Below are 8693 nucleotides of genomic sequence, written 5' to 3' on the forward strand. Positions count from 1 at the left end.
CTCAGGATCAGTAATGTAATGTATGTACACAGTGACTGCACCAGCAGAATAGTGAGTGCAGCTCTGGAGTATAATACAGGAGGTAACTCAGGATCAGTAATGTAATGTATGTACACAGTGACTGCACCAGCAGAATAGTGAGTGCAGCTCTGGAGTATAATACAGGATGTAACTCAGGATCAGTAATGTAATGTATGTACACAGTGACTGCACCAGCAGAATAGTGAGTGCAGCTCTGGGGTATAATACAGGAGGTAACTCCGGATCAGTAATGTAATGTATGTACACAGTGACTGCACCAGCAGAATAGTGAGTGCAGCTCTGGAGTATAATACAGGAGGTAACTCAGGATCAGTAATGTAATGTATGTACACAGTGACTGCACCAGCAGAATAGTGAGTGCAGCTCTGGAGTATAATACAGGAGGTAACTCAGGATCAGTAATGTAATGTATGTACACTGCACCAGCAGAATAGTGAGTGCAGCTCTGGACTATAATACAGGATGTAACTCAGGATCAGTAATGTAATGTATGTACACAGTAACTGCACCAGCAGAATAGTGAGTGCAGCTCTGGAGTATAATACAGGATGTAACTCAGGATCAGTAATGTAATGTATGTACACAGTGACTGCACCAGCAGAATAGTGAGTGCAGCTCTGGAGTATAATACAGGAGGTAACTCCGGATCAGTAATGTAATGTATGTACACAGTGACTGCACCAGCAGAATAGTGAGCGCAGCTCTGGGGTATAATACAGGAGGTAACTCAGGATCAGTAATGTAATGTATGTACACAGTGACTGCACCAGCAGAATAGTGAGTGCAGCTCTGGAGTATAATACAGGAGGTAACTCAGGATCAGTAATGTAATGTATGTACACAGTGACTGCACCAGCAGAATAGGGAGTGCAGCTCTGGAGTATAATACAGGATGTAACTCAGGATCAGTAATGTAATGTATGTACACAGTGACTGCACCAGCAGAATAGTGAGTGCAGCTCTGGAGTATAATACAGAAGGTAACTCAGGATCAGTAATGTATGTACACAGTGACTGCACCAGCAGAATAGTGAGTGCAGCTCTGGAGGATAATACAGGATGTAACTCAGGATCAGTAATGTATGTACACAGTGACGGCAGCAGAATAGTGAGTGCAGCTCTGGAGTATAATACAGGATGTAACTCAGGATCAGTAATGTAATGTATGTACACAGTGACTGCACCAGCAGAATAGTGAGTGCAGCTCTGGAGTATAATACAGGATGTAACTCAGGATCAGTAATGTAATGTATGTACACAGTGACTGCACCAGCAGAATAGTGAGTGCAGCTCTGGAGTATAATACAGAAGGTAACTCAGGATCAGTAATGTATGTACACAGTGACTGCACCAGCAGAATAGTGAGTGCAGCTCTGGAGGATAATACAGGATGTAACTCAGGATCAGTAATGTATGTACACAGTGACGGCAGCAGAATAGTGAGTGCAGCTCTGGAGTATAATACAGGAGATAACTCAGGATCAGTAATGTAATGTATGTACACAGTGACTGCACCAGCAGAATAGTGAGTGCAGCTCTGGAGTATAATACAGGAGGTAACTCAGGATCAGTAATGTAATGTATGTACACAGTGACTGCACCAGCAGAATAGTGAGTGCAGCTCTGGAGTATAATACAGGATGTAACTCAGGATCAGTAATGTAATGTATGTACACAGTGACTGCACCAGCAGAATAGTGAGTGCAGCTCTGGGGTATAATACAGGAGGTAACTCCGGATCAGTAATGTAATGTATGTACACAATGACTGCACCAGCAGAATAGTGAGCGCAGCTCTGGAGTATAATACAGGATGTAACTCAGGATCAGTAATGTAATGTATGTACACAGTGACTGCACCAGCAGAATAGTGAGTGCAGCTCTGGAGTATAATACAGGATGTAACTCAGGATCAGTAATGTAATGTATGTACACAGTGACTGCACCAGCAGAATAGTGAGTGCAGCTCTGGGGTATAATACAGGATGTAACTCAGGATCAGTAATGTAATGTATGTACACAGTGACTGCACCAGCAGAATAGTGAGTGCAGCTCTGGAGTATAATACAGGATGTAACTCAGGATCAGTAATGTAATGTATGTACACAGTGACTGCACCAGCAGAATAGTGAGTGCAGCTCTGGAGTATAATACAGGAGGTAACTCAGGATCAGTAATGTAATGTATGTACACTGCACCAGCAGAATAGTGAGTGCAGCTCTGGACTATAATACAGGATGTAACTCAGGATCAGTAATGTAATGTATGTACACAGTGACTGCACCAGCAGAATAGTGAGTGCAGCTCTGGACTATAATACAGGATGTAACTCAGGATCAGTAATGTAATGTATGTACACAGTGACTGCACCAGCAGAATAGTGAGTGCAGCTCTGGAGTATAATACACGAGGTAACTCAGGATCAGTAATGTAATGTATGTACACAGTGACTGCACCAGCAGAATAGTGAGTGCAGCTCTGGAGTATAATACAGGAGGTAACTCAGGATCAGTAATGTAATGTATGTACACAGTGACTGCACCAGCAGAATAGTGAGTGCAGCTCTGGAGTATAATACAGGATGTAACTCAGGATCAGTAATGTAATGTATGTACACAGTGACTGCACCAGCAGAATAGTGAGTGCAGCTCTGGAGTATAATACAGGAGGTAACTCAGGATCAGTAATGTAATGTATGTACACAGTGACTGCACCAGCAGAATAGTGAGTGCAGCTCTGGAGTATAATACAGGAGGTAACTCAGGATCAGTAATGTAATGTATGTACACAGTGACTGCACCAGCAGAATAGTGAGCGCAGCTCTGGAGTATAATACAGGATGTAACTCAGGTTCAGTAATGTAATGTATGTACACAGTGACTGCACCAGCAGAATAGTGAGTGCAGCTCTGGAGTATAATACAGGAGGTAACTCAGGATCAGTAATGTAATGTATGTACACAGTGACTGCACCAGCAGAATAGTGAGTGCAGCTCTGGAGTATAATACAGGAGGTAACTCAGGATCAGTAATGTATGTACACAGTGACTACACCAGCAGAATAGTGAGTGCAGCTCTGGAGTATAATACAGGAGGTAACTCAGGATCAGTAATGTAATGTATGTACACAGTGACTGCACCAGCAGAATAGGGAGTGCAGCTCTGGAGTATAATACAGGATGTAACTCAGGATCAGTAATGTAATGTATGTACACAGTGACTGCACCAGCAGAATAGTGAGTGCAGCTCTGGAGTATAATACAGGAGGTAACTCAGGATCAGTAATGTAATGTATGTACACAGTGACTGCACCAGCAGAATAGTGAGTGCAGCTCTGGAGTATAATGCAGGATGTAACTCAGGATCAGTAATGTAATGTATGTACACAGTGACTGCACCAGCAGAATAGTGAGTGCAGCTCTGGAGTATAATACAGGAGGTAACTCAGGATCAGTAATGTAATGTATGTACACAGTGACTGCACCAGCAGAATAGTGAGTGAAGCTCTGGAGGATAATACAGGATGTAACTCAGGATCAGTAATGTAATGTATGTACACAGTGACTGCACCAGCAGAATAGTGAGTGCAGCTCTGGAGTATAATACAGGATGTAACTCAGGATCAGTAATGTAATGTATGTACACAGTGACTGCACCAGCAGAATAGTGAGTGCAGCTCTGGGGTATAATACAGGATGTAACTCAGGATCAGTAATGTAATGTATGTACACAGTGACTGCACCAGCAGAATAGTGAGTGCAGCTCTGGGGTATAATACAGGATGTAACTCAGGATCAGTAATGTAATGTATGTACACAGTGACTGCATCAGCAGAATAGTGAGTGCAGCTCTGGAGTATAATACAGGATGTAACTCAGGATCAGTAATGTAATGTATGTACACAGTGACTGCACCAGCAGAATAGTGAGTGCAGCTCTGGGGTATAATACAGAAGGTAACTCAGGATCAGTAATGTATGTACACAGTGACTGCACCAGCAGAATAGTAAGTGCAGCTCTGGAGGATAATACAGGATGTAACTCAGGATCAGTAATGTATGTACACAGTGACGGCAGCAGAATAGTGAGTGCAGCTCTGGAGTATAATACAGGATGTAACTCAGGATCAGTAATGTAATGTATGTACACAGTGACTGCACCAGCAGAATAGTGAGTGCAGCTCTGGAGTATAATACAGGATGTAACTCAGGATCAGTAATGTAATGTATGTACACAGTGACTGCACCAGCAGAATAGTGAGTGCAGCTCTGGGGTATAATACAGGAGGTAACTCCGGATCAGTAATGTAATGTATGTACACAGTGACTGCACCAGCAGAATAGTGAGCGCAGCTCTGGAGTATAATACAGGATGTAACTCAGGATCAGTAATGTAATGTATGTACACAGTGACTGCACCAGCAGAATAGTGAGTGCAGCTCTGGAGTATAATACAGGAGGTAACTCAGGATCAGTAATGTAATGTATGTACACAGTGACTGCACCAGCAGAATAGTGAGTGCAGCTCTGGAGTATAATACAGGAGGTAACTCAGGATCAGTAATGTAATGTATGTACACTGCACCAGCAGAATAGTGAGTGCAGCTCTGGACTATAATACAGGATGTAACTCAGGATCAGTAATGTAATGTATGTACACTGCACCAGCAGAATAGTGAGTGCAGCTCTGGACTATAATACAGGATGTAACTCAGGATCAGTAATGTAATGTATGTACACAGTGACTGCACCAGCAGAATAGTGAGTGCAGCTCTGGAGTATAATACAGGAGGTAACTCCGGATCAGTAATGTAATGTATGTACACAGTGACTGCACCAGCAGAATAGTGAGCGCAGCTCTGGGGTATAATACAGGAGGTAACTCAGGATCAGTAATGTAATGTATGTACACAGTGACTGCACCAGCAGAATAGTGAGTGCAGCTCTGGAGTATAATACAGGAGGTAACTCAGGATCAGTAATGTAATGTATGTACACAGTGACGGCACCAGCAGAATAGTGAGTGCAGCTCTGGAGTATAATACAGGATGTAACTCAGGATCAGTAATGTAATGTATGTACACAGTGACTGCACCAGTAGAATAGGGAGTGCAGCTCTGGAGTATAATACAGGATGTAACTCAGGATCAGTAATGTATTGTATGTGCACAGTGACTGCACCAGCACAATAGTGAGTGCAGCTCTGGAGTATAATACAGGAGGTAACTCCGGATCAGTAATGCAATGTATGTACACAGTGACTGCACCAGCAGAATAGTGAGCGCAGCTCTGGAGTATAATACAGGATGTAACTCAGGATCAGTAATGTAATGTATGTACACAGTGACTGCACCAGCAGAATAGTGAGTGCAGCTCTGGAGTATAATACAGGATGTAACTCAGGATCAGTAATGTAATGTATGTACACAGTGACTGCACCAGCAGAATAGTGAGTGCAGCTCTGGAGTATAATACAGGATGTAACTCAGGATCAGTAATGTAATGTATGTACACAGTGACTGCACCAGCAGAATAGTGAGTGCAGCTCTGGGGTATAATACAGGATGTAACTCAGGATCAGTAATGTAATGTATGTACACAGTGACTGCACCAGCAGAATAGTGAGTGCAGCTCTGGAGTATAATACAGGATGTAACTCAGGATCAGTAATGTAATGTATGTACACAGTGACTGCACCAGCAGAATAGTGAGTGCAGCTCTGGAGTATAATACAGGAGGTAACTCAGGATCAGTAATGTAATGTATGTACACAGTGACTGCACCAGCAGAATAGTGAGTGCAGCTCTGGAGTATAATACAGGAGGTAACTCAGGATCAGTAATGTATGTACACAGTGACTACACCAGCAGAATAGTGAGTGCAGCTCTGGAGTATAATACAGGAGGTAACTCAGGATCAGTAATGTAATGTATGTACACAGTGACTGCACCAGCAGAATAGGGAGTGCAGCTCTGGAGTATAATACAGGATGTAACTCAGGATCAGTAATGTAATGTATGTGCACAGTGACTGCACCAGCAGAATAGTGAGTGCAGCTCTGGAGTATAATACAGGAGGTAACTCCGGATCAGTAATGTAATATATGTACACAGTGACTGCACCAGCAGAATAGTGAGCGCAGCTCTGGAGTATAATACAGGATGTAACTCAGGATCAGTAATGTAATGTATGTACACAGTGACTGCACCAGCAGAATAGTGAGTGCAGCTCTGGAGTATAATACAGGATGTAACTCAGGATCAGTAATGTAATGTATGTACACAGTGACTCCACCAGCAGAATAGTGAGTGCAGCTCTGGAGTATAATACAGGAGGTAACTCAGGATCAGTAATGTATGTACACAGTGACTGCACCAGCAGAATAGTGAGTGCAGCTCTAGAGTATAATACAGGATGTAACTCAGGATCAGTAATGTAATGTATGTACACAGTGACTGCACCAGCAGAATAGTGAGTGCAGCTCTGGGGTATAATACAGGATGTAACTCAGGATCAGTAATGTAATGTATGTACACAGTGACTGCACCAACAGAATAGTGAGTGCAGCTCTGGAGTATAATACAGGAGGTAACTCAGGATCAGTAATGTAATGTATGTACACAGTGACTGCACCAGCAGAATAATGAGTGCAGCTCTGGAGTATAATACAGGAGGTAACTCAGGATCAGTAATGTAATGTATGTACACAGTGACTGCACCAGCAGAATAGTGAGTGCAGCTCTGGAGTATAATACACGAGGTAACTCAGGATAAGTAATGTAATGTATGTACACAGTGACTGCACCAGCAGAATAGTGAGTGCAGCTCTGGAGTATAATACACGAGGTAACTCAGGATCAGTAATGTAATGTATGTACACAGTGACTGCACCAGCAGAATAGTGAGTGCAGCTCTGGAGTATAATACAGGATGTAACTCAGGATCAGTAATGTAATGTATGTACACAGTGACTGCACCAGCAGAATAGTGAGTGCAGCTCTGGAGGATAATACAGGAGGTAACTGAGGATCAGTAATGTATGTACACAGTGACTGCACCAGCAGAATAGTGAGTGCAGCTCTGGAGGATAATACAGGATGTAACTCAGGATCAGTAATGTAATGTATGTACACAGTGACTGCACCAGCAGAATAGTGAGTGCAGCTCTGGAGTATAATACACGAGGTAACTCAGGATCAGTAATGTAATGTATTTACACAGTGACTGCACCAGCAGAATAGTGAGTGCAGCTCTGGAGTATAATACAGGAGGTAACTCAGGATCAGTAATGTAATGTATGTACACAGTGACTGCACCAGCAGAATAGTGAGTGCAGCTCTGGAGTATAATACAGGAGGTAACTCAGGATCAGTAATGTAATGTATGTACACAGTGACTGCACCAGCAGAATAGTGAGTGCAGCTCTGGAGTATAATACACGAGGTAACTCAGGATCAGTAATGTAATGTATGTACACAGTGACTGCTCCAGCAGAATAGTGAGTGCAGCTCTGGAGGATAATACAGGAGGTAACTCAGGATCAGTAATGTAATGTATTTACACAGTGACTGCACCAGCAGAATAGTGAGTGCAGCTCTGGAGGATAATACAGGAGGTAACTCAGGATCAGTAATGTAATGTATGTATACAGTGACTGCACCAGCAGAATAGTGAGTGCAGCTCTGGAGTATAATACAGGAGGTAACTCAGGATCAGTAATGTAATGTATGTACACAGTGACTGCACCAGCAGAATAGTGAGTGCAGCTCTGGAGGATAATACAGGATGTAACTCAGGATCAGTAATGTAATGTATGTACACAGTGACTGCACCAGCAGAATAGTGAGTGCAGCTCTGGAGTATAATACAGGAGGTAACTCAAGATCAGTAATGTAATGTATGTACACAGTGACTGCACCAGCAGAATAGTGAGTGCAGCTCTGGGGTATAATACAGGATGTAACTCAGGATTAGTAATGTAATGTATGTACACAGTGACTGCACCAGCAGAATAGTGAGTGCAGCTCTGGAGTATAATACAGGATGTAACTCAGGATCAGTAATGTAATGTATGTACACAGTGACTGCACCAGCAGGATAGTGAGTGAAGCTCTGGAGGATAATACAGGATGTAACTCAGGATCAGTAATGTAATGTATGTAAACAGTGACTGCACCAGCAGAATAGTGAGTGAAGCTCTGGAGGATAATACAGGATGTAACTCAGGATCAGTAATGTAATGTATGTACACAGTGACTGCACCAGCAGAATAGTGAGTGCAGCTCTGGAGTATAATACAGGATGTAACTCAGGATCAGTAATGTAATGTATGTACACAGTGACTGCACCAGCAGAATAGTGAGTGCAGCTCTGGAGTATAATACAGGATGTAACTCAGGATTAGTAATGTAATGTATGTACACAGTGACTGCACCAGCAGAATAGTGAGTGCAGCTCTGGAGTATAATACAGGAGGTAACTCAGGATCAGTAATGTATGTACACAGTGACTGCACCAGCAGAATAGTGAGTGCAGCTCTGGAGTATAATACAGGAGGTAACTCGGGATCAGTAATGTAATGTATGTACACAGTGACTGCACCAGCAGAATAGTGAGTGCAGCTCTGGAGTATAATACAGGATGTAACTCAGGATC

General features: G+C 42.8%; 1 protein-coding gene across 1 annotated transcript in view; it reads left to right on the top strand.

Annotated features, from left to right (window-relative positions):
* Window positions 1-8693, top strand: part of LOC141157781 (Fanconi anemia group D2 protein-like) — a 203396-nt gene that overhangs the window by 48273 nt on the left and 146430 nt on the right.

Source organism: Phyllobates terribilis, unplaced genomic scaffold (assembly GCF_046119375.1).
Source record: "Phyllobates terribilis strain yellow unplaced genomic scaffold, ASM4611937v1 Scaffold_8__6_contigs__length_399053987, whole genome shotgun sequence".
Classification (NCBI taxonomy): domain Eukaryota; kingdom Metazoa; phylum Chordata; class Amphibia; order Anura; family Dendrobatidae; genus Phyllobates; species Phyllobates terribilis.